This window comes from Trachypithecus francoisi, unplaced genomic scaffold, assembly GCF_009764315.1.
Source record: "Trachypithecus francoisi isolate TF-2019V2 unplaced genomic scaffold, Tfra_2.0 Lachesis_group0, whole genome shotgun sequence".
NCBI classification, from domain to species: Eukaryota; Metazoa; Chordata; class Mammalia; order Primates; family Cercopithecidae; genus Trachypithecus; species Trachypithecus francoisi.
This window is the reverse complement of record NW_022681453.1, coordinates 143,182,213-143,208,057: the sequence shown is the minus strand read 5'-3', so window position 1 is coordinate 143,208,057 and position 25,845 is coordinate 143,182,213. Positions and strand designations below refer to the sequence as shown.

Genomic DNA, 25,845 nt, shown 5'->3' with positions numbered 1-25,845 from the left:
CGCCCAGTGCAAAATTAAAATGTGAAGTTCTTTGTTCAAAATTATTAAGAATGTCAAAGCTGTGACAACAGAGCATTAAACCAACTACAGGGTCCTGTGTGACTGCATAGGTCACATACCCATAATGCCAACCCTGCATAGAAGGTACTAAAATTCCACCTCCCTCTGACCTATAAGAAGCTCTTTAGTTTGTTTCTGGACATCCCTCTGTTCCCTAGAAGAGGAAGAGGTAATGGCCAATCACACCAAGACTGCTGGCTCTGGGTTAGGAGCCACTAAGAACTGAGGAGATTTTTGTTTTCTACTTCTCTATTTTTTCTTTGTAACTTTTTATTTCTTATTTAAATTTTTTTTTTTTTTTTTTTTTTTTTGAGACGGAGTCTCGCTCTGTCGCCCAGGCAGGAGTGCAGTGGCACAATCTCCACTTACTGCAAGCTCCGCCTCCTGAGTTCACGCCATTCTCCTACCTCAGCCTCCCGTGTAGCTGGGACTACAGGCGCCCGCCACCTCGCCCAGCTAATTTTTGTATTTTTAGCAGAGACGGGGTTTCACCATGTTAGCCAGGGTAGTCTCGATCTCCTGACCTCGTGATCCGCCCGTCTCGGCCTCCCAAAGTGCTGGGATTACAAGCGTGAGCCACCGCGCCTGGCCTTTTTTTCTTTTTTTTTTTTTTTTTTTTTTTAAGACAAGGTCTTGCACTGTAACCCAGGCTGGAGGCAGTGGTGTGATCATGGCTCACTGCGGCTTCGAACTCCCTGACTCAAACGATCCTCTTGCCTCAACCTCCTCAGTAGCTGAGACTACAGGTGTGCACCACCATGCCTGGCTAATTTTTGTATTTTTTGTAGAGACAAGGTTTCATCATGTTGCCCAAGCTGGCTTTAAACTCCTGGACTCAAGTGATCCTCCCCTCTGCAGTATCCCAAAGTGCTGTGATTACAGGCATGAGCTACTGCGCCTGACCTATTTGGTATTTTTTTTAAGATGGGGTCTTGCTCTGTCACCCAGGCTTGAGTGCAGTGGTACAGTCATGGCTCACTGTGGCCTCAAACACCTGGGCTCAAGCAATTCTCCCACCTCAGCCTCCCAAGTAGCTGGGACCACAGGTGCGTGCCGCCACGCTCAGCTATCTTTTTTTCCTTATTACCAAAATAACATATGTTTAACAGGAAATATATCCAAGCAAAACATTTTGATCCATGTCTTCCTTTTTATGTACTTTAAAAAATACACAAATAATAATGTGATAACACTTTACTGTCTCATAATTCAATTTTTTAACACTCTATGTTAAGGACTTTTTCATTGAATTCTAAAACATTGATTTACTTTTTGAATAAGTATTACATGACAACAGCACAAAATTTTAAAATACGAAAGTTATTTATGCAATAAGAATAACTTCTCTCCTGTTTTTGTTCCCGAGCCACTCTGTTCCCTGTTCTCCTCTCAGGAATCAACCAAGATGATACAGGGCTCTAAGCTAGGGTTCTTCGTTTGCAAACAAAATGTGTGGTAGCTCTTAGAGTCAAAGGAAAAGATGAAGAATGAGGCCCTGGAGAAGATAATACCCAGAGTAGTTTGGGGTCTAGAACTTTCCTTAGGGTTCTTCTATTAGAATTAATCAGCTTCAATACCTTTTGGCTTTGGACACAGGTACACCTCTGGTGGGAATGTTTTGAGTACCTCAAATGGTAGTCCCAAGGCTGTGTGCAATGGGGTCTTGCTGGTCCCCTGAAGAGAAACTGAGGTACCATTACCAGAAGAAGGAATAGATGCTGAGAAAAACATGTATCCATTTTATTATTATTATTATTATTATTATTATTATTATATTTTTATTATGAAGAAGCCACCACAAGATAATTGAGCTTGCTAATCAATTTTTATATGGGGTATCTCATTTCTTACTTTTGATACTGAAATGGACACACTCAGCCTCCCAAAGTGCTGGGTTTACAGGCATGAGCCACCACTCCCAACCACTTTCACTATTTTCTGACTTGTTGAATTCCTTCCCGAGATGGTGTCAAGAGCCTGGACAACAACCAGGGTAAGGGTCCCACCAGTGTTTCGAGATCTTCCCTAGCTCACCAGTATCAATACTACCATGCCATCTTAGTGCCAGAGTTTTGCTTTTTGTTTATACTCATGTTGGTACCAATTTACCATCTGTTATTTGCAAGGGTTATGTTAAATGGCAATAATCATTCTGTGTCTGTTCTTGTACTCATGTCTAATTTTTAAAATAAATTATGAAGATAAAACACCTTCTTTATAGTCTTGTCAAAAGGATTAAACTTAAAAGTGTCTAGTCCTCTAGATGTAACTACTAATTTACAGAGAATACACAGGACAGAGATATATATTAATGTACACCATGGCAGGACACAGTGGCTCATGCCTGTATTCCTAGAACTTTGGGAGGCCAAGGTGGGAGGATCACTTGAGGCCAAGAATTTGAGAACAGCCTAAGCAACATAGCAAGACTCCATCTTTATTAAAAAAAAAAAAAAAAAAAAGGCAGGTTGTGGTGGTCCCAGCTACTTGGGTGGCTAAGGTGGGAGAATCCCTTGAGCCCAGGTGGTAGAGGTTGCAGTGAGCCAAGAGGGCACCACTGCACTCTAGCCTGGGCAACAGAGCGAGACCCTGTCTCAAAAAAAAAAAAAAAGGATGGTATATGAGTTTGTAATCAGCAGCAAAACCCACAAACACATGGTTTCTTCAGCAAATAAGTCGCAAGGGAAAAAGAGACAAAGAGGCAGGGCAGGTTGGGAGATATATAGATAAAAGAAATTGCAAAAGGAAAAAAAAAGATATTTAATTTTGTTAAGCTCAGACCAAAAGTCACTGTGCTACCCCCAAAACACCAAACATTCCTTTTCTTGGTCACGAAGAGGGACTGCTGCTGCTTTAACAATTAGACCCGAGGAAAGGAAAATACCTGAGTAGCTTGAGCTGTAAAAGGTATGCAAATTTTTTTTTTTTTTTTTTTTTAGAGACAGAGTCTCACTCTGTCACCCAGGTTGGAGTGCCATGGCACAATCTCGGCTCACTGCAAGCTTCGACTCCTGGGTTCATGCCATTCTCCTGCCTCAGCCTCCCGAGCAGCTGGGACTATAGGTGCCTGCCACCACGCCCGGCTAATTTTTTGTATTTTTAGTAGAGATGGGGTTTCACCGTGTTAGCCAGGATGGTCTCAATCTCCTAACCTTGTGATCTGCCCGTCTCGGCCTCCCAAAGTGCTGGGATTACAGGCGTGAGTCACTGTGCCTGGCAAGGTATGCAAAATTTATCAGGTCCAGGGAAACAGGAGTATGGAACTTCAGTCACACCACCCCTGATGGCTGGGGGCAATTGTTTAAAGACATTTTATGGCTAGCTGTATCACCCATTATCTTATTTTTTTTGAGACGGGTCTCACTCTGTTACTCAGGCTGAAGTGCAGTGGAGCCATCAGGGTTCACTGCAGCCTCGACCTTCCTGGCTCAGATGATCCTCCCACCTCAGTCTCCTGAGTAACTGGGACTACAGGTGTGTGCCACCATGCCCAGCTAATGTTTAAATTTTTTGTAGAGGCAGGGTTTCATCATGTTGCCCAGGCTGGTCTCCTAGGCAGACAGAGTGAGACTATGTCTCAAAAAAAAAAAAAAAAAAAAAAATCTAATTTTACTGGAAAGGGGTTCTGATCCAGACCCCAAGAGACAGTTTTTGGATCTCACTCAAGAAAGGATTGGGGGCAAGTCTATGGAGTAAAGTGAAAGCAAGTTTATTAAGAAAGTAAAGGAATACAAGTACGGCTACTGCATATACAGAGCAGCCCTGAGGGCTGCTGATTGGCTATTTTTATGGTTATTTCTTGATTATATGCTAAACAAGGGTGAATTATTCATGAGTTTTCTGGGGAAAAGGGCAAGAATTTCCCAGAATAAAGAGTTCCTCTTCCTTTTCAACCATATAGGGTAGTTTCCAGATGTTGCCATGGCATTTGTAAACTTTCACTGCGCTGGTGGGGGTGTCCTTTAGCATGCTAGTGTGTTAAATTAGCATATAATAAGCAGTAAAGGAGATAGCATGCAAATATATTATAATTAGCATATAATGAGCAGTGAGGATGACCAGAGGTCACTTTTGTCGCTATCTTGGTTTTGGCTTCTTTACTGTATCTTGTTTTATCAGCTGGGTCTTTGTGACCTGAATCTTGTGCTGACCTCCTATCTCATCCTGTGACTAAGAATGCCTAACCTCCTGGGAATGCAGCCCAGCAGGTATCCACCTCATTTTACTTAGTCCCTACTCAAGATAAAGTCACTCTGGATTGAACACCTTTGATAATAGAACCACTCAGCACCCCAGCTTCATTTTCCAAATCATCCAATCAAGCCTCAGATCCTAACACCTCCTTATTGGGTCTTCTCATGGTTTCCCATGGTGTGCGTTCCCCCGTCTTAGTCCATCTTGGGCTGCTATAACAGAATAACTGAGATTGGGTAATTAATAAAGACACAGATTTATTTCTTATAGTTCTGGAGGCTGAAAATTCCAAGATCAAGGGCTCCACATCTTATGGGGGCTTTGTGTTCTGTCGTCCAATGGAGGAAGGTAAATGTGCAGGAGAGTGCAAAAGTGAAAGAGCAATAGACAGAAATCGAAGCCTTAAGCCCTTTCATAATCGGCATTAATCCATTCAAGCCCTTTCATAATTGGCATTAATCCATTCATGAGGGTGGACCCTTCCCATAGGCCCCATCTCCCAACACTGTTACATTGGACATTAAATTTCCAACACACGCTTTTCGGGGGACATGTTCAAACCATAGCATCCCTCTTGCTGCAATTAATAATAAACAAAATTGTTCAATTACAGGTGTGTTCCTGGTCTTAAAAGTTTTTGGCTTGTCCTAAAAGACACATCAGCCAATGACAATGTATAAATTTAATTTTGATTCTTATTTTAACAAATGAACAGTAGGAAAATAAGTAGTTATTGAGACATTTGAACACTATTTAATACTAAGCAATTACTATTTTTTAAAGGTGAGATAATGATACTGTGGTCATTTTTTTTTTCAAATAATAGTTCTTTTTTAGAGATATGTGCTTAAATAATTGTAAGCCAGGGATAGTTGCCTGTGCCTGTATTCCTAACCACTTGGGAAGCTGAGGCAGGATTGCTTGAGCTCAGGGGTGTGAGGCTGCAGTGAGCTATCATCATGCCACTGCACTTCAGCCTGGGTGACAGTGAGACCGTGTTTAACTATATAGAGAGAGATGAAATGATATGACGTCTGAGATTTGCTTCCAAATATGCCCAGGAAGGGAAGAAATGTTTAGAGATATAGACAAAACAAGAACGTCAAAATGTTAGTAACTGTTAAAGCTTGCTAAGGTAGTTACTCTATTTTTGTATAATATACGTTTGGAATTGTTCAAAGGTTTCTTAAAACTTATGTTTAATATTCTTTTAGGAGAAAGCAATATTGTAAGATCAAAGAAAAGGCCATAAACAGGGCACCCCAAAAATTTCAGCATTACCATTCTGAGGGTCAGGAGTCTCCTCCCTCCTATCCGCCAACACTTGAATCAGGGCTGTCAAGTAGGTGTTTCCAAGTGTGTCAGGCAGATAAATGGATAAATTGCAAAACTGGATATAGAACTCAAATCTGCCTCATACATGGGCCCTGTGACACCCCACCAGCTCCTTTGCTCCCTCTCTTCCTTTCTCATGCCGTCCCAGAGTCTTGCACACTACCAAGATGGTGGTGAGTCAGGACAGTGAAACAGGTCGGCTCTTCCCTCCAGGAGTGCGCGCAGGCGCCGGGCCGCGCAGGCGCATTACTGCTCCCCTCCCCCCGACCTTGGCTGATCGCGCCTGCGCAGTAGGGAGCAGCTCGCGCCTGGGCTTTGAGCTAGCTGCAGTCTCAGTCTGAGGGCGGCCGAAGCTGCTGGCTCAATTAAGATGAGGCTTCTGCTGCTTCTCCTAGTGGCGGCGTCGGCGATGGTCCGGAGCGAGGCCTCGGCCAATCTGGGCGGCGTGCCCAGCAAGAGATTAAAGATGCAGTACGCCACGGGGCCGCTGCTCAAGTTCCAGATTTGGTGAGTATGTGCAGTGGGCCCCGACCACCCCGCCGCGCCTCTGCTCGGCGCCGCTGGGTACGCGAGGCCCCGGCTTCGCGGCCTAGCTGGCTGCATCTTCGCTGGCCTCGCAGGGCGGTGCGGGCGTCCTTCCACAGCCAGCCTTCTCGCGGGCCCTTTTAGAGCGGTCAGGCCTCCCTCCTTTTCCAGGTACAACTGCTCACTTGTTTTCTGCCTCCTAGAACAGTGGGAGTGGGGAAAGAGGGCGCGAGAAGGTTAAACGCTGAAAGGCGAAGACGGGTGGACACCTGTTAGTACGGAGGACCTGTCGGCGGCGTCACGCCATAGCCACCCCGACTGCCTGCGGAGATGGGGATGAGTAGGCGCCGCGTCAGCGGAGGAGCGCCAAGCATTTGTTACTCAGTTCACTTTTCCCGCCTTCTCTTCCGGGGTTATGTTGGGCGGCCTCGTTGCCTGGCTAGGTGAAGGTTACTTCGGGTCGTTGGAGAGGATCCGGGAGTGACAGACGCCGTTTTTCTCCAGGACTTACTGGGGGACTGTTGAGTTTGCGAATGGGGCATCTGACAGCTGGAGGGCGTGGAGGGGAGGTCTGGGGATGCTGGTTCTGTTTGCCATTTCCAAAGTGTCAGAAAAGGAGCACGTTGTTCTTCTAAACTTTGACAGTTCGCTCGCATTCACCCCTCACCTGCCTCCCAGGAGTTGCCTGCTCTGGCATCTCGTTCTACCTTTCAGTTGTCTTGTGTATTCACAGAAAAGATCTCGGCAGTTTTCGACAGTGTTCTTTAAATGATTTTGTTTTTAACCTAATCGTTAGGAACAGGGCAATGATGCATTTTATACGGTAAAGTGAGGTTGCGGGTGGGGATTGAAAAGCTCCAAAAATTGGGGAAAAAAACACCAAAATTGTAAAATTATAGAAATGAGAATCTTACACCCCCAAAGATGACATTTTCTCAGGATAAACTGACCATCCCAGGATAGCCAGATTAGTAAATCATCAGAGTCCTGATACATTGGAATGCTGGTGTTGGCCATCATTCACTTAAACCCTTCTTTTAAGAACTTCATGTATTAGGCCGGGCGCGGTGGCTCAAGCCTGTAATCCCAGCACTTTGGGAGGCCGAGACGGGCGGATCACGAGGTCAGCAGATCGAGACCATCCTGGCTAATACGGTGAAACCCCGTCTCTACTAAAAATACAAAAAAAAAAAAAAAACTAGCCGGGCGAGGTGGCGGCGCCTGTAGTCCCAGGTACTCGGGAGGCTGAGGCAGGAGAATGGCGTGAACCCGGGAGGCGGAGCTTGCAGTGAGCTGAGATCTGGCCACTGCACTCCAGCCTGGGTGACAGAGCGAGACTCCGTCTCAAAAAAAAAAAAAAAAAGAACTTCATGTATTAGTATATTAAAGTTTAGATTTTTCTACTTCTCCAACTAGCTTTTTGCTTACTCACTGAAGACCAAGCAAATCTTTAAAATAATTTTTAAAAATCAGTTTAAGGTGATGTTTGAGTTAGAAAATAAGATGATGAGACTTTATTTTTGGAGTAAAAACTAAAAACATTGCAATTTCTCCTGAGTAAAAACAAACAAGGCCTGACACGCTGGCTCATGCCTGTAATCCCAGCAATTTGGGAGGCCGAAGCTGGCGGATCACCTGAGGTTGGGAGTTCGAGACCAGCCTGACCAACATGGAGAAACCCCGTCTCTACTAAAAATATAAAAATTAGCCTGGCATGGTGGCGCATGCCTGTAATCCCAGCCACTTGGGAGGCTGAGGCAGGAGAATCGCTAGAACCCGGGAAGCGGAGGTTGCAGTGAGCCAAGATCGCCCCATTGCACTCCAGCCTGGACAACAAGAGCGAAACTCCGTCCAAAGAAAGAAACAAAAAACCTCCCTGTACAGTGTACTATGTGCCTGGAATATATCATCTTTCATGTAATACTGCAAATGGGAGGATGGTTTAACCATTAACTTTTTTCCTTAATTTTTAAATTAGAAGGTAGTAATCATTTTACCAACCTAAAGATTGTTAAAGGTTGTGATACTTACAGATTTAAGTAGTTTCAAAACTGCAGTTTTCAAATTATGTAATGTTTCTGTATCCTACTTTATCTCTTGGTTGCATTTTTGCTTTTCCAAAATACCACTTTTACATTTGCTTGTTTTGGAACACTTGTCACAATGATTTACCAGGTGTATCTTCCACCAAGGCTATTCATAGCAAGGTTTTCAAAATGTGTAAACAAACGTAGGGAAGGGCATTCAGTCCTTCAAATTAAACTTAAAAAAAAAAAAAGTAGTAAGTACTTCACTTGAACTTTTGATACTTTGTTTTTCTTTGTTTTTAAGTACAGACCTGTCCCAAAAGCCTAATAATTTTCTTTTACAGTCACCCTGAGCATGTTATATAACAAAAATACTTCCATTTAAAAAATTATTTTTATTTTTATTTTTCTGACACTATCCACCAGAGATCATTTTTTTAAATCTGTAGATGGGAAATAACTTTATTAATATGACCCACCAAATACAGATCACCTTAGCTTGTTGTTTGTTGCTTTTTCCCCCATAGATTAATCTGTTTGTGGTAAAGTGAATATTGGATTTCTGGTTTTGCTAGAATCTTTTGACATTAATTTGCAAGTTTGTTTGAGAAAGGACAGGAAGCTAATACATTTGAGGATAAACGTGAGAATTTTAAAATTCCATTTGAAGTCAGCATTATAAAATGCAGTTTTTCGTTAATTACCACTGCTAACAGTCAAAAGAGAACTATTTTACCTTCATTTCAACTGACTTTTTCCCCTCATATTGATCATGAGTACTTTATCAAAAATAACTATACCTCGATATCTCACCTGGTAATTGTACCACTTTTTGCAATTGTTAGTCAACAAAATAGCAACACAGTGCTGAGAGATCAAGCTTGTAGAGTAACTTACCTATTCTCGTTTTTTTTTTTCCTTTCTTTCTTCCTTTTTTTTTTTTTTTTTCTGAGGCAGAGTTCTCTATGTCACCCAGGCTGGAGTGCAGTGGCATGATCACAGAGCCTTGACTTCCTGAGCTCTGATGATCCTCCCACCACAGCCTCCCAAGTAGCTGGGACTGCAGACGCACACCACCACGCCCGGCTAATTTTCGTATTTTTTGTAGAGACCTGGTCTTGCCATGTTGCCCAGGCTGTGTGTAACACCTGCTATATGCCAGGAATTAAATATGCTAGAGATGTGACCATCTCAAGAAGCCTATCAGACTGGCATAGTTTACTTGTGTATCTGAGTCTTTGGTTTATTATATCGATTGAGCAATATAATTAGATATTTTTGATTATATTGGCTTCATACTTGGAAAAAATTTATTCCGCTTATTTGGACGTTTAACATTTAACATAGAAGGCCGGGCGCGGTGGCTCAAGCCTGTAATCCCAGCACTTTGGGAGGCCGAGACGGGCGAATCACGAGGTCAGGAGATCGAGACCATCCTGGCTAATACGGTGAAACCCCGTCTCTACTTAAAAATACAAAAAACTAGCCGGGCGACGAGGTGGGCGCCTGTAGTCCCAGCTACTTGGGAGGCTGAGGCAGGAGAATGGCGTGAACCCGGGAGGCGGAGTTTGCAGTGAGCTGAGATCCGGCCACTGCACTCCAGTCTGGGTGGCAGAGCAAGACTCCGTCTCAAAAAAAAAAAAAAAAAAAAACATTTAACATAGAAAAAGGAAGTTCTCTAATCAGAGCTTAAAATTCCGTTGTTTTTGAGACAGAGTGTTGCTCTATCGCCCAGGCTGGAGTGCGGTGGTTGGATCTCAGCTCACTGCAACCTCTGCCTCCCGGCCTCAAGCGATTCTCCTGCCTCAGCCTCACAGGTAGCTGTGATTTAACATGTAATCAAATCTATAGCATTGAATTAGTTGCAGTTTAAAGAGATTATTGGCTACAACCCATTACAGTTAATATTTACTTGAACATTTGACAATTGAATTGCTGAGAATAGTAGATTAAATGAAATTGAGATTTCAAAACATAAGCAGAATATGGCAGGATTTTCAAAGTTTTGTTAATTTGAGAATCTACTGCTGTAATTTTAGGACAGCCAACTTCTAAATATAGTTTTAAGAGGTAAATGAAAAACTGTTACAAAAACAGATTTTTATTTAAATTTACAACTACTCAGCCTTGGCTTTCATAGTATAACAGCAAGAAAATAAAGACCAAAGGCTGATTTGGATGTTAATACTCATCAAGATTAGTAGTAAAATGCTGAATTGGAGAAATTGTGAGTTACAGAGATCATGTTGGTTACTTTACTGTAGACTTGATATTTGCATATTCAACAGATATTGGAGCACTTACTCTGTGCAGGCACTTTGCTTCCGGCAGAGAATTCAATTCAGTGCTCTCATGGACTTCACAGCAAGAGCAGATGCAGCCATTAATCCAGGTACTGACCACACACATAAAATTCAATTTGTGTTAAGTGCTGTGAAGAAAGATTATGTATGTGGTGGTATGAGAGATAGCTAGTCAGGATCAGGGAAGGTTTCCATGAGGAAATGAACTTTGAACTGAAATTCGAAGGATAGGATTTATTTGGCGAGAACTTTCCAGGCAATGGCAATAACACGTGCAGTGTTCTTATAGTAGGAAAGACCACAGTTTTACCAGAGAAGCCTAAGCCTACTGACCTCAGAGACCTAAAAGAAGGTGCCGTTAAGAGCTTGAGGGTCTGGCAGGCCATGCTTAACAAAGACCATTTGGTTTCCTTGTGGAAAAGACATTCCAGGAGTCAAAGAATAGATGGGAAACCATTTAGGGTGGCTTTTGGAGTTGTCCAGGCAAGAGATGATGGAACTTGGAAAAGAAAGGAGGTGGTAGAAATAGAAAGAGACGTATTTGAAAGATCTTTATGTGGTAAATTTAACAGCTCTTAATGATGAATTATATGTTTGTGGGGAAAAAGAGGTGGCATGAAGTGAGAGATGTCAAAGATGATTCCTGAGTTCTGTGGTGACGCTACACCATTCACTGGAATGATAATTAAAATAAATGAGTTCTATGAATGTTTTTGGTGGGAGGGAAGGAATATTGACAAGCAGCCTGGAATTGGTGAGGAAAAAATTTTGTTGCGTAGGTTTTAGCATGAACTGCTGATAAATCAAGTCCTGTAGTGATGGGGACATATTTTAAATTTTTGTTTATGCCTTTTTTTTTTTTATGCCACTTGGAAATCTTTTCTTTCTTTTTTTTTTTTTTTTTTTTGGCTACTTGTCATTCACCTCAAAGGTCTCAAAGGTTAGCGAGAACTCCACCAAGAGATACAGAGAAGAAGCTTTACAAACTAAGGGAAGAGCATATGCAAATGAAGCCTGACTTATCATATGGGGGTGGGGACAGGAAATGAGGAAAGCTGAAGTCCCCTGATCAGTTTAAAACACCTAGCTCAGTTTATATGTTGCTGTTTATCAATTAATTGCTTATTATTGTTATTTTCATTATTGTCTTTTTTTTTTTTTTTGAGACGGAGTCTCCCCTCTGTCTCCCAGGCTGGAGTGCAGTGGTGTGGTCTCGGCTTACTGCAAACTCCGCCTGCCGGGTTCACTCCATTCTCCTGCGTCACCCTCCCGAGTAGCTGGGACTACAGGCGCCCGCCACCACGCCCGGCTAATTTTTTGTATTTTTACTAGAGACAGGGTTTCACCGTGTTAGCCAGAATGGTCTCAATCTCCTGACCTAGTGATCCGCCTGCTTCGGCCTTCCAAAGTGCTGGGATTACAGGCGTGAACCACTGCACCCGGCCTCATTATTAATAGTGTTTAATGCTATGATGAGATCTTTGTTAAATAAGCCTTTGAAAACTTTCCTCTCAGCTTTAAAATCCGTGAAAATAGCTAGTTATGAAAATAATACATTTTAGTTATAAAAATAAGTAAAAGGAAGACAGTTAAAAATCCTATATAATACAGTAGTATGTGTCTATATAGTCTTCTTCAAAATGATTCTGTATAGACACGTACTATATGAAATAATTTTACATAAATCAATTCATAGTTGTATGCTTTTTAAAAAATTTGCTTCTCACCCTCACTTATGTTTTCATGTCAGTAAATACAGATTTGCATCAACAGGCATAATATTTATTGGTTAACATTTATGTTGGCCCAATTTTTTTACAAAATTACTTTGCCAAGATGAATATGGTGTACTTGTCCAATTGTTTGCATGAAATAAATGCATAAAAGCAAAATGTTAATACAAAAGGTATAACATTTTAAATATTGACATAGTTGAATTAGTTAATACTCCTACTGGAAGATCATAAGGTGGGTTGTGTCACACGCATCCATGTGAAGAGACCTCTAAACAGGCTTTGTGTGAGCAACAAGGCTGTTTATTTCACCTGGGTGCAGGCAGGCTGAGTCCGAAAAGAGAGCAAAGGGTGGTGGGATTATCATTAGTTCTTAAAGGTTTTGGGATAGGCGGTGGAGTTAAGAGCAATGTTTTGCCGGAAGAGGGTGGATCTCACAAAGTACATTCTCAAGGGTTGGGAGAATTACAAAGAACCTTCTTAAGAGTGAGGGAGATTACAAAGTACATTGATCAGTTAGGGTGGGCGGAAACAAATCACAATTGTGGAATGTCATCAGTTAAGGCTATTTTCACTTCTTCTGTGGATCTTCAGTTGCTGCAGGCCATCTGGATGTATACATGCAGGTCACAGGGGATATGATGGCTTAGCTTGAACTCAGAGGTCTGACAGGTTGGGTTTTTAAAATTTTTCTATTTTGTTCCACTATAATCAGAGAATGACGTTTACTGTTTCTGCTTATTGGGTTTTCTTTGTGACCTAACAAACATGGTCAGTTTTTGTGAATGTTTTGTGGGCTTCAGAAATAAGGTATTTTCTATAGGAAAAAAGCTTTGATCTGTCTATTAAGAGTCATCTATAATGATATATAATGATACTATTCAGATCTGTAATTTTAATTTTTTCTACCACATTACTTTTTCTCTTTAAGGCCTTGCTAGGTTTTTTAAGAAAACTTTGGTAAAAAACGCATAACATTAAATTTATTATTTTAATCTCTTCTGCATGCACAGTTCATTAGTGTTAAGCATATTTGTATTACTGTGCAACAGAGCTTTAGAATTTTTTCATCTTGCAACACCTAAACTCTGTATCGATTAAACATTAATTCTCCCTCTCTCCTTCCTCCCAGCCCTTGGCAACCACTTTTCTACTCTCACTTTTTATTATTTGGACCACTTTATGAGTGGAATCATACAGTATTTGTCCTTTTGGCACTGGCTTATTTTGCTTAATATAATGTCCTCGAGTTTCATCCATGTTACAGCAAACGGCAGGATTTCCTTTTTTAAGGCAGCACGATAGTCCATTCAAATCTATATACCACACTTTGTTTATCCATTCATTGATGGGCATCTGGGTTGCTTCCACCTCTTGATTATTGTGAATAATACTGTGATCAACATGGTGTGCAAATGTATCTTCAAGATCCTGCTTTGAATTATTTTGAATATATACACAGAAGTGGGATTGCTGGATTATATGGTAATTCCATTTTCCAGGAACCTCCATATTGTTTTGCTTTTTTTTTGAGACAGAGTCTCGCTCTGTCGCCCATTCTGGAGTGCAGTGGCGCAATCTCGGCTCACTGCAAGCTCTGCCTCCTGGGTTCACGCCATTCTCCTGCCTCAGCCTCCCGAGTAGCTGGGACTACAGGTGTCCGCCACCACGCTCGGCTAATTTTTTTTTTTTTTTTTTCATATTTTTAGTAGAGATGGGGTTTCACCGTGTTTGCCAGGATGGTCTCGATCTCCTGACCTCGTGATCTGCCCGCCTCGGCCTCCCAAAGTGCTGGGATTACAGGCATGAGCCACCGCGCCTGGCTCCATATTGTTTTTCATAATGGCTGTACCATTTTATATTCCCACCAACAATGTATAAGGGTTTCAATCTCTCTGAATCACCAATGCTTATTACTTTCTGTTCTCTTAATAGTGGCCATTCTAATGACCCTAATTGCGAGGGCCCCAAAATATGTTTTAAATCTGCTTTTTGGTTTTGAGTTTCCTTGTAGTTCTTCAGCATCTCTTTTATCATCCTTTTCTTCTGCCTGTTGCGGAATGTTTTTGGATGTAGGTGCTTATTTTGAATCTTTGATTACTGTTTCTGCTTTTTTTTTTTTTAAAGTGACAGAGGTCTTGCTGTAAGTCCTGGGCTCAAGCAATCCTCTTGCCTCATCCTCCCTGGTAACTAGGACTACAGGTATATACCACTACACCTGGCTAATTTTTTAAACTTTTTTGTAGACACTGGAGTCTCACTGTGTTGCTGAGGCTGGTTTCAAACTCCTGCGCCTCAGGATTCTCCCTCCACTACCTCCCAAACAGCTGAGATTACAGACATGAGCTACTGCTTTTTTGTTTTGTGACATTTTCTCCATAGTCCCTCAGGTTGTTTTTTTTCTTTTTTCTCCTTTCTCAAGCAAGACAAGAGAAACAGCTTTAGGTATTAACTAACTGTACCTTCATTAGAATGTTGCTGGCGCCAAAAAGGCATAGATTTTTGTCTGTTTTGCTTTAGATTGTATCTCTAAGGCCTAGAATAGTAGCTGTCATCAGTTAATATTAAAAAATGAGCACATCACTGTTGTTGGCCTTATAATAACCTATCCTACACATTCCCTCCCCCACTTACTAAATCCCTAATGCATATAAATTGATAGTTGCCAATACAGTTTCTTTTTGGTAGGTTTTACCTGGTTTGCCTCTGCTTCAGCTTGGTAGCTGTTATAAAAATTTAGAATGTAAAAATTTGGAAGATACAGATATGTATAAAAGAAGATGAGGCCGGGCGCGGTGGCTGAAGCCTGTAATCCCAGCACTTTGGGAGGCCGAGACGGGCGGATCACGAGGTCAGGAGATCCAGACCACCCTGGCTAACACGGTGAAACCCCATCTCTACTAAAAAAATACAAAAAACTAGCCGGGCGAAGTGGTGGCGCCTGTAGTCCCAGCTACTCGGGAGGCTGAGGCAGGAGAATGGCGTGAACCCGGGAGGCGGAGCTTGCAGTGAGCTGAGATCTGGCCACTGCACTCCAGCCTGGGTGACAGAGCGAGACTCCGTCTCAAAAAAACAAAAACAAAAACAAACAAACAAAAAAAAGAAGATGAAAATCCTGTCATCCGGCCGGGCGCGGTGGCTCAAGCCTGTAATCCCAGCACTTTGGGAGGCCGAGACGGACGGATCACGAGGTCAGGCGATCGAGACCATGCTGGCTAACACGGCGAAACCCCGTCTCTACTAAAAAAATACAAAAAACGCCGGGCGCGGTGGCTCAAGCCTGTAATCCCAGCACTTTGGGAGGCCGAGACGGGCGGATCACGAGGTCGGGAGATCGAGACCATCCTGGCTAACACGGTGAAACCCCGTCTCTACTAAAAATACAAAAACTAGCCGGGCGAGGTGGCGGGCGCCTGTAGTCCCAGCTACTCGGGAGGCTGAGGCAGGAGAATGGCGTAAACCCGGAGGCGGAGCTTGCAGTGAGCTGAGATCTGGCCACTGCACTCCAGCCTGGTGACAGAGCGAGACTCCGCCTCAAAAAAAAAAAAAAAAAATACAAAAAACTAGCCGGGCGTGGTGACGGGCGCCTGTAGTCTCAGCTACTCGGGAGGCTGAGGCAGGAGAATGGTGTAAACCTGGGAGGCAGAGCTTGCAGTGAGCCGAGATCCGGCCACTGCACTCCAGCCTGGGCGACAGAGCGAGACTCTGTCTCAAAAAAAAAAAAAAAGAAAAGAAAATCCTGTCATCCAATAACTTCGTAGCATTTTATTATATAAAAGCAGTGCATTTAAAAATCTTATCTGTCTAGGGGTGGTGGCCCATGCCTATAATCCCAGCACTTTAGGAGGTGGGTGGATCACCTCAGGTCAAGAGTTCAAGGCCAGCCTAGCCAACATGGTGAAACCACATCTCTACTAAAAATACAGTTAGCCGGGTGTGGTGGCACACAACTGTAGTCCCAGCCACTTGGGAGGCTGAGGCAGGAGAATCGTTTGAATCTGGGAGGCAGAGGTTGCAGTGAGCCAAGATCACACCACTGCACTCCAGTCTGGGCAACAGAGCAAGACTGTCTCAAAAGAAAAAAAAGAAACTCTTCTCCATTGAGACAAGTTGTATGGACATTGTTTAAGCTGTTTGTAGATATTATTAAAGTGTTTTCTGAAGAAGTTGTAACAGTTTATACTGTTCCTACAACTGACAGCAGTTGGTGTTTTGTATGATTGGTGTATAAAACCTGTAGATATTTATTTTTTGTTTATGTTTTTTATTCTTGTTTTTGAGACGGAGTCTAGCTCTTGTCACCCAGGCTGGAGTGCAGTGGCATGATCTCGGCTCACTGCAACCTCTGCCTCCCGGTTTCAAGTGATTCTCCTGCCTCAGCCTCCCAAGTAGCTGGGACTACAAGCACGTGCCACCACACCTGGCTAATTTTTGTATTTTTAGTAGAGATGGGGTTTCACTGTGTTGGTCAGGCTGGTCTGAATCTCCTGACCTCGTGATCTGTCCGCCTTGGCCCCCCAGAGTGCTGGGCTTACAAGCATGAACCACTGTGCCCAGCCTATTTATTTATTTTTTTGGGACAGAGTCTCACTCTGTCACCCAGGCTGGAGTGCAGTAGCATAATCCCGGCTCACTGCAACCTCTCCTTCCCCGATTCAAGTGATTCTCGTGCCTCAATTTCCTGAGTAGCTGGGACTACAAGCGTACGCCACCACGCCCACCTAATTTTTGTATTTTTAGTAAAGACGGGGTTTCACCATGCTGGCCAGGGTGGTCATGAACTCCTGACCTCAGGTGATCTGCCAACCTCATCCTCCCAAAGTGCTGGGATTACAGGCGTGAGCGACTCTGCCCAGACAGAGCTGTAGATATTTAGCATATACAACTTGATATGTTCAGAGATAATTATACACCATGAAACTACCAAACCAGCATTTGGTGTTATAATAGTACTGATACTACTAATAAAAACATTTGTGGTAAGTGAAAAATAGAGGCCTATAATTACTTTGTGTTTCTTTTATTATTAGTGAGTTTAAATTTATTATTAAATGTGTTCTGATATATGGCTTTTTCTGTGATTTGGCTGGTCATAACTATTGCCTCTTTTTAAAAATTGAGGCGTTTATTCTTTTCGTTTTAGATAAAACATTTATATGCCAGGTGCAGTGGCGCATGCTTGTAATTCTAGCACTTTGGGAGGCTGAGGAGGGTGGATCCCTTGATATCAGGTATTTGAGACCAGCCTGTCTAATATGACAAAATCCCATCTCTACTAAAAATGCAAAAATTAGGCTGGGGCGGTGGCTGACGCCTATAATCCCAGCACTTTGGGAGGCCAAGGCGGGTGGATCACTTGAGGTCAGGAGTTTGAGACCAGCCTGGCGAACACGGTGAAACCCCTTCTCTACTAAAAATACAAAATTAACCGGGTGTGGTGACACACACCTGTAATCCTAACTACTTGGGAGGCTGAGATATGAGAATCGCTTGAACCCAGGAGACGCCCAGTGCGTCAAGATCACACCACTGCACTCCAGCCTGGGTGATGGAATGAGACTCTATCTTTACAAAAAAACAAAAATTAGCTGAGCATGGTGGTGCATGCCTGTAATCCCAGATACTCTGAAGGCTGAGGCACCAGAATCACTTGAACCCAAAATGTGGAGGCTGCAGTGAGTCACAATCATGCCACTGCACTCCAGCCTAGGAGGCAGAGAGAGACTGTCTCAAAAAAAAAAAAAGAAAAATTATATACTAACACTATGCATCTTGTGCAATGTATTTTGAATATATTTTTCCTATCTGCCTTTAAATTCAATTTATGGTACTTTTTGTGCTACAGATATTTTTAAATTGATATGCAGTCAGAGATACCAACAATTTTCTTTTAAGATGCTTTTTCTGCTTGAAAGGCTTTCTTTACCCTAAGATCAGAAAAATGTTGCCTGTAATTCTTTTCGGCGTATTGTTTCATTTTTAAACATGAAATACTGTTCTGTATTTCTGTACTTTAATATACCCTGAATTAATTTTTTAAAAAATTTAGATACAGGGGCTACATGTGCAGGTTTGTTACATGGGTATATTGTGTGATGCCAAGGTTTGAGCTTCTATTAAACCCAAATGGTGAACATAGTGTCCAGTAAATAATTTTTCAACCCTTACCCTCTTCCTTCCCTCACCTTTTTTGGAGTCTTCAATGTCTGTTTTGTTTCTATTTTTATGTTTGTGTGTACTCAATGTTTAGCTCTGATTTATAAGTGAGAATATGATATTTGGTTCTGTTTCTGCATTAATTCACTTAGAATAATGGCCTACAGCTGTGTTCATATTGCTGCAAAGGACATGATTTCTTTTTCTTTTTAATGTTTGCTTAGTATTCCGTGGTATATATGTACCACATATTCTTTATCCAATCCACCATTGATGGGCAACTAAGTTTATTCTATGTCTTTGCTATTGTGATTAGTGCTGCAATAAACATACTAATACAGATGTCTTTTTAGTAGAATAATTTATTTTCCTTTGGGTATATGCTCAGTAATGGGATTGCTGAGTCAAATGGTAATTTTGATTTAGTTCTTTGAGAAGTTTCTGCTTTTCGCGTGGGCTGAAGTAATTTGCAGTCCCACCAAGGGGAGAAATACAGAGAACCCAAAAATAAAGCCATACGCTTACAACCAACTGATCTTCAACAAAGTCAACAAAAATAAAACGATAGGGAAAGGACATGGTGTATTAGGTGTTACCTTTTTTTCTTCATCCTCACCAACATTTGTTATTTTTTGACTTTCAAATAGGAGCCGTTCTGATTGTTGTGAGATGGTATCTCATTGTGTTTTTAATTAGCAGTTCTCTGATGATTAGAGATGAGAATTTTTTTCATGTTTGTTGGCTGCTCATATGTCTTCTTTTGAGAAGTGTGTGTTCCTGTCCTTTGCTTGTTATTTGTTTTTTTCCTGTTGATTTAACTTCCTTGTAGATTCTGCATATTAGTCCTTTGTCGGATCCATAGTTTGCAAATATTTTCTCCCATTCTGTACGTTGTCTGTTTATTCTGTTGATAGTTTCTTTTGCTGTGCAGAAGCTCTTCAGTTTAATTAGGTCCCACTTGTCAATCTTTGTTTTTGTTACAGTTGCTTTTGAGGATTTAGTCATAAATTCTTTGCCTAGGCCAATGTCCAGAAGAGTATTTCCTAGGTTTTCTTCTAAGATTTTTATAGTTTGAGGTCTTACATTTAAGTATTTAATCCATCTTGAGTTGATTTTGGTATATGGTGAGAGGTAGGGGTCCAGTTTCATTCTTTGCATATGATTAGCCAGTTTTCCCAGCATCATTTATTGATTAGGAGGTCCTTTCCCGTTGTTGGTTGTAGGTGTGTGGCTTTATTTCTGGGTTCTCTGTTCTGTTCCATTGTTCTGTGTGTCTATTTTTGTACCAGTACCATGTTTTGGTTACTGTAGCATTGTAGTATAGGATTGCTTTGGCAGTTTGGGCTCTTTCTTAGTTCTATATGAATTTTAGAATAGTTTTTTCTAATTCCATGAAAAATGAGGTTGGTAAGTTGATAAGAATTGTGCTGAGTCTTTAAGATTCCTTTGGACATTTTAATGATATTGACACTTAGAATCCATGAGCATGGAATGTTTTTCCATTTGTGTCATCTATGATTTCTTTCAGCAGTGTTTTGTAGTTCTCCTTGTAGAGTCTTCCATCTCCTTGATTAGATGTATTCCTAGGTATTTTATGTCTTTTGTGGTTATAAATGGGATTGCATTTTTTATTTGTTTTTTCCACTTGAACGTTATTGTTATATAGAAATGCTACTAATTTTTTTTTTTTTTTTTTTTTTGAGACAGGGTCATGTTCTGTTGCCCAGGCTGGAGTTGCTAGGTTTCATAATGTCAAACTAGAACAAAATTAGTTAAGTGGCGCAATCACAGCTTACTGCAGCCTTAACACCTGGGCTGGGTTGATCCTCTGGCCTCACCCCTGGAGTAGTTAGGACTACAAAGTCGGTGCCATCACGACTGGTGCTACTGATTTTCATATGCTGAAACTTGACTGAAGTAATTTATCTGATTTGTGAGCCTTTTGACAGAATCTGTAGGGTTTTCTAGGTATAAAATTATCCATCAACAGTAGACTGGTCGCTGTGGCTCACGCCTGTAATCTCCACACTTTGGGAGACCAAGGTGGGAGGATCACTTGACCTCAGGAGTTTGAGACCAGCCTAGGCAACATGGTGAAACCTTGTCTGTACTAAAAATAAAAATACAAACATTAGCCGGGCATGGTGATGCATGCCTGTAATCCCAGCTGCTCGGGAGGTTGAGGCAAGAGAATCGCTTGAACCCGAGAGACAGAGGCTGCAGTGAGCCAGGATCATGCCACTGCATTCCAGCCTGGGTAACAGAGTAAGACTGTCTCAAAAAAAAAGAAAAGAAAAGAAAAAGAAATAATCAACAAAGACAGATAATTTGATTTCCTTTTTTCCCATTTAGATGACTTTTATTTCTTTCTCTCGCCTGATTGTTCTGCCTAGAACTTTCAGTATTATGTTGAATAGGAGTGGTGAGACAGTAGACATCCTTGTTTTGTTCCAGTTCTTAGGGGGAATGCTTTCAACTTTTGCCCATTCAGTATGATGTTGGTTATGGGTTTGTCATAGATGGCTCTTACTATTTTGAGGTATGTTACTTTAAGTTGTTGAGAGTAAAACTTAAGTTTTGAATACACTGCGCCATCAGTAACTTTTTGGCCTGGCCTCCATGCCTCTACAGATGGGACTATAAATTTGCAGAATTCTCTGTGCTACTGCTAGTCTTTTTCCTGCTGCCCTGATACCCTGACACACCCTTGCTACTTATTCTGTTGATGTTTTCTTTTTCTTTTTTTGAGACTGGGTCTCACTCTGTCACCCAGGGTGGAGTGCAGTGGTGCAGTCATTGCTCACTGTGGCTTCGACTGCCCAGACTCAAGTCATTCTCCCACCTCAGCCTCCCAAGTAGCCGGAACTACAGGCGGGTACTACATGCCTGGCCAATTTTTGTAATTTTTTGTAAGAGAGGAGGTTTCGCCATGTTGGCAAAACTGGTCTGGAACTCCTGGGCTCAAGCAGTCCTGCCTCAGCCTTCCAAAGTGCCAAGAGTACAGGCAGGAGTCACCTTGCCCAGCCTTGGTGTTTTCTTTCTTTTTAACACATCCTTTGTCAGGATATAGAAAGTTGGGAATGGGAGCATGGATAGTACCTTACTTTGGGATGAGCCTTAGATCTGTGAGCTTTCAGACAGGAATTTTCCTGAAGCAGAGTTTAGGTAATTTTTCTTAATCTTGACCTTTCTGTCTACCTTGTAATTAATATAATTTTCACCTAGATTTTGTCATTAGGTTGTTTGTTAGTGTCAGTGTTTGGTACGATTTATTTTTGTGAATTTTTGTGATTTCAGAATTTGAGGAAGAATTTGATAGAGGCTATATACTGAAATTACATTACATTAGAGAATTTCAGTAGTTTAATGTTTTAAAAGGTAATTTTGGCTGGTAGAAAAAAATGAGGAACAGAGGTTCCTAGTAGTTATATGAATGAAAATGAAATCAAAGGTTATCAAAGGATATCAAAGGTTCCTTTGATATCAAATGATATCAAAGGATATCAAAGGTTCCCAGTAGTTATATGAATGAAAATGAAACCCAACTGTTTTACTTATGATTGGTCTCTATTGTCACATTACAGTGTTTACTTTTGAAGGTAGCTTAACTAATTTTGTTATAGTTTGGCATTATGAAACCTAGCATTTGTACCTCAAGCAAGACAGTCTTTTCATTAGGTATAAAGGTACCCTTTTCATTTTGACAAGGTGTTCATTTGATAAGTAGTTATGTCATTAAGCAGAACTACTTAAGGTTGATTTGATTTGGTTATCTCAGCACTACAAATTCAGGATGTCACTGTGTTTGGTTTTTCTTAAAATTTGCATCTTAGTAACTAAAAACAGTCTTAACATTTCAATCAGTCTATTAGATGGGGTTCATGTTTCATTATTTTTAATTTTGCTGGTAGAGAGAAGGAAAGGATAGAATATACACAATTGATGACCTAAGAGAAGTGTGATAGACAAAGATACAGCAGTGAAATTATTGTTCTTTCTCTCCTTGCTCTTTAATTTGTGTTTGTAATTTGTGCATTGCTTTCTGGGTTTGCTTCTGCATTACCTTATAATTGTTCCCCAGGGTTTGCTGTGTATTTGTCTCTCTGAAATTAGATTGTGAACTCCTTCAGGAAAGGAGACTAAAAAATGTTTTACTAACATTTAAAGTATCCAAACGCTGTTAACATTTTTCTAATAATGGTGATAACCTACCTACATACATGTATCACTTTTACATGCCTTATCTCTTGCGTACTCTGAGAATTACCTGTGTATTGCAGGTGTCATTCTACTCATTGTACAGGTGTGGATACTGTGACAAAAGCAGGTTAATGGACTTGACCATTGTCTTGTTGGTCAGTGAGAGAGCTGATTTCCTGACTCTATTTAACAGTCTTGCCACAGTACTATTGCATCATGAGTCGTGTGTGTGTGTATTTGTTTTTGTTTTCTTTTTTTAATAGTAGTAACCTTTATTTAAAATAGTTTTTAATTTAGGAAAGTGCATTTTACATCAGTTTCCAACTAATTATTAGAGTCAGAAACAAAATAAAATCAGAGAAAATCCTTTGTAGAAAAAATACACAAAGAACATTTCTACATGTGAAAAAGCAGTAAACAGTGTTAACATCCAAGTTTTTAGTCTCAATTCCACATCTTCTAGTGAACACCACTATCATCCTTGAGATCTGATTTGTTCTTGTCATTCTTCACTGATTAGATGAAATATGTTAAGGTGTCTTTTTCACTCACTGGAATAGACCTAAAGTGGCAACCAACTATCTCAACAAGTTGTGCTTTATTAAGTCCTGGTTGATTGCTGGCTTTAAGTGTCTTTTGTATCTCCTAAGTGTATTTACTTGTAATTGGTATAAATCAACCTCTGGGGTATCAATATCTTGAACAGGTGAATCACCTCCATCATCATCACTCCCTTTTCTCTTTCTTCTGTTTCGAATACTCTGAATTAAGTTTTTATGATAATCACATATGTAAAGATGCCTGCGCTCATATCCAGCTCGATCTTCACCTTCTGGGATATGCTCCTCTGGATCCTCTTGCTGAAGCTGGCGTTGCCTGCCGCCCGGCCGCACTGCTCACCATCCTCCGCAGGCAGCACAGTTGTCCAGAGCCTGGCCTGGCCGCCCCCGGGGGCCCAGCCGCTGAGACCGCCCCTGTGCCCGGCCCCTCAGCCCCGATTTCCCGGCTAAGGCGGCAGCAAGCGGCGGCCACTGTGGCTGCCGCCTCCCCACCGCAGTTCACCTCGTCAGGCGTGAAGCCGTTCATGTCTCCGAGCTCCGGGGTAGCGGCGCTGAGAGAAATCCCCACTCCCCTGGCCGCTCCCTCGGCGGCAGTTCACTCTGCACACCAAGTTAGCGGCATGGCAGAACACCAACTGGGTCTGCTGCTGCTGGCGCCGAAACAGTGGACAGTGCTGAGGGCCAGGACGCAGAGTCGAGCGTCTCCTGGAGCGGGGACCCAGCTCACTGTCACATGGGGACTTAAGCTTTTTTTTTTTTTTTTTTTAAGACAGTCTTGCTCTGTCGCCCAGGCTGTAGTGCGGTGCCGCAGTCTCGGCTCACCGTAACCTCCGCCTCCTGGCTCAAGCGATTCTCCTGCCTCAGCCTCCTGAGTAGCTGGAATTACAGGCGCCCGCCACCGCGCCCAGCTATTTTTTGTATTTTTAGTAGAGACGGGGTTTCGGCTGAAACCCCGCTGGTTTCAAACCAGGCTGGTTTCAAACTCCTGACCCGAAGTGATCGGCCCTCCTCGGCCTCCGAAAGTGCTGGGATTACAGGTGTGAACCACCACGCCTGGCTATATATATATATATATATATATTTATTTATTTTAATGTTGGTCATTCTTTTTATTGTTAAAACCCTTTGCCTTATTTTCCTTTGAGGTTAATTAGATTTTGGTGTCATAATTTGGGTGGTCTCACATAATTTCGAGTCTTATTCTGGATCTGCCACCTATTAGTTATATGACTAAAACAAGTTAACCTCTCTGAGTCTGTTTGCTCATTTATAAAGTGGGCATGATAGAACTTCAAAGGATTGTCTTGAGGGTTTAGTAAGAATATAGCTAGCTAGCTAGTTTGTTCAAGGACATAGGTATCTGATAAATCTTAATGTTTTTTCCCCTGTTGGCTGAATCAAAACAGAAATAAGAGTTAAAACTGCTGGTAAGCCTATTTTGTCCATCTTTCTATTTTGCCCATAGTTAGAAAGCCACTTTTGTTATATTCTGCACCAATCTCCAAAGTTCATTTTGTTTTAGCTTTTATTATTTTAAGTAGCCCAGTTTATTTTTGGTTATGTTCATCTCTTGTGCTTATCCTTTAGATACATTGTCTAAAACCAAAAAGCCGTGTTTCTGAAGCAGAGTTTTTAAAAGATACTTTATGTTTCTCATTAAGGTTGTTTGTGACTCTAGACAGAATCCCTCCCCACACACAAACTCCAGCTTATCTATTTTTCAAGATCTAAGTTAGAGTTCTTGGCATTATTCACATTTTTACTGTACCTTCTTGAAGATGAAAGAGTCCAAAAGATTTAAAGGTTTTTGAGCAGAATTATACATAAAAAACTGTCGTAGTTTGGTGTTGCTATAGTAGAATATCACAGACAAGGTAATTTATAAAGAAAAATTTCTTTCTCATAGTTCTGGAGGCTGGGAAGTTCACTGTCAAGGTACTGGCATTTGTTGAGGGCCTTCTTTCTGAGTCAGCTCATGGTGGAAGGTCAAAGAGAGGGCAAGCGAAAGCAGGTGATTGAACTTGCAGCCTCACCTCCCATTAGACCCTGCCTCCCAACAGTGTTGCATTAGGTTTCTTTTCATCCTATGCTTTTTGTAGGACATATTCAAACCATAGCACAAACATACTTGTTAAAATTTTAAATCACTGTTAAAGCATATTTCCTTGTTATATGTGGAAAGCATTGCCTAGTAATAACTTAATAGTCTGAAGGTAGTTTTCTGACGAAAAAGTGGACATAGTACAAACATCTTAATACATTTTTTGATGTGTTTTGTGGAGTGTTATGTCATATAAATTGCAGTTGCACAAAAGTGAATAAAGGAAGGTAATTGTAAAATTTGATGCATCTAAGGTTAAATACTTTAGGGACGTTCTGTTCACTAAACTATGCAGAAGATGGGAACTTTTTTTTTTTGTTTTGTTTTCTTATCTCTTTTTTTTTTTTCTTAATTATACTTTAAGTTCTAGGGTACATGTGCATGACGTTTATATCATGTATAACTCCCCAATGCAATCCCTCCCTCCTCCCCCCCCCTTTTTTTTTTTAAGAGAAAAAGACCCAGAGATGATTGAGAGGTTCAGGTTAAATTAACATGATGGTGCATTCATCTCATTAGGTTCCCTAAGATTCCCAACCAATGGTGTGTTGGCCACTTGATTGATTCACAGGTTTTTTGGAGAGAAGATCTTTGCAAGATGGCTCTTCTGCTCTTGAAGACTGGCAGTAGTTACAGGTACAGATAGGTATG

The 25,845-nt window shown here is 41.4% G+C and overlaps 1 protein-coding gene, 1 long non-coding RNA gene and 1 pseudogene across 2 annotated transcripts in view; 1 reads left to right on the top strand and 2 right to left on the bottom strand.

The window, feature by feature from the left end:
• Window positions 1-5,060: 5,060 nt before the first annotated feature.
• On the bottom strand, window positions 5,061-8,371 carry LOC117084025. The gene is made up of 2 exons (XR_004437292.1): window positions 8,146-8,371; window positions 5,061-6,313 (listed from the first exon to the last, which is right to left on the bottom strand). It is a non-coding gene; the product is annotated as an uncharacterized LOC117084025 (long non-coding RNA).
• Window positions 5,863-25,845, top strand: part of SELENOT (selenoprotein T) — a 35,842-nt gene continuing 15,859 nt past the window's right edge. Inside the window, exon 1 of the mRNA XM_033212324.1 lies at window positions 5,863-6,096. The gene's annotated coding sequence lies outside the window, so the exon portion shown is untranslated. The remainder of the gene's footprint in view (window positions 6,097-25,845) is intronic.
• Window positions 22,993-23,629, bottom strand: LOC117084023 (annotated as a pseudogene).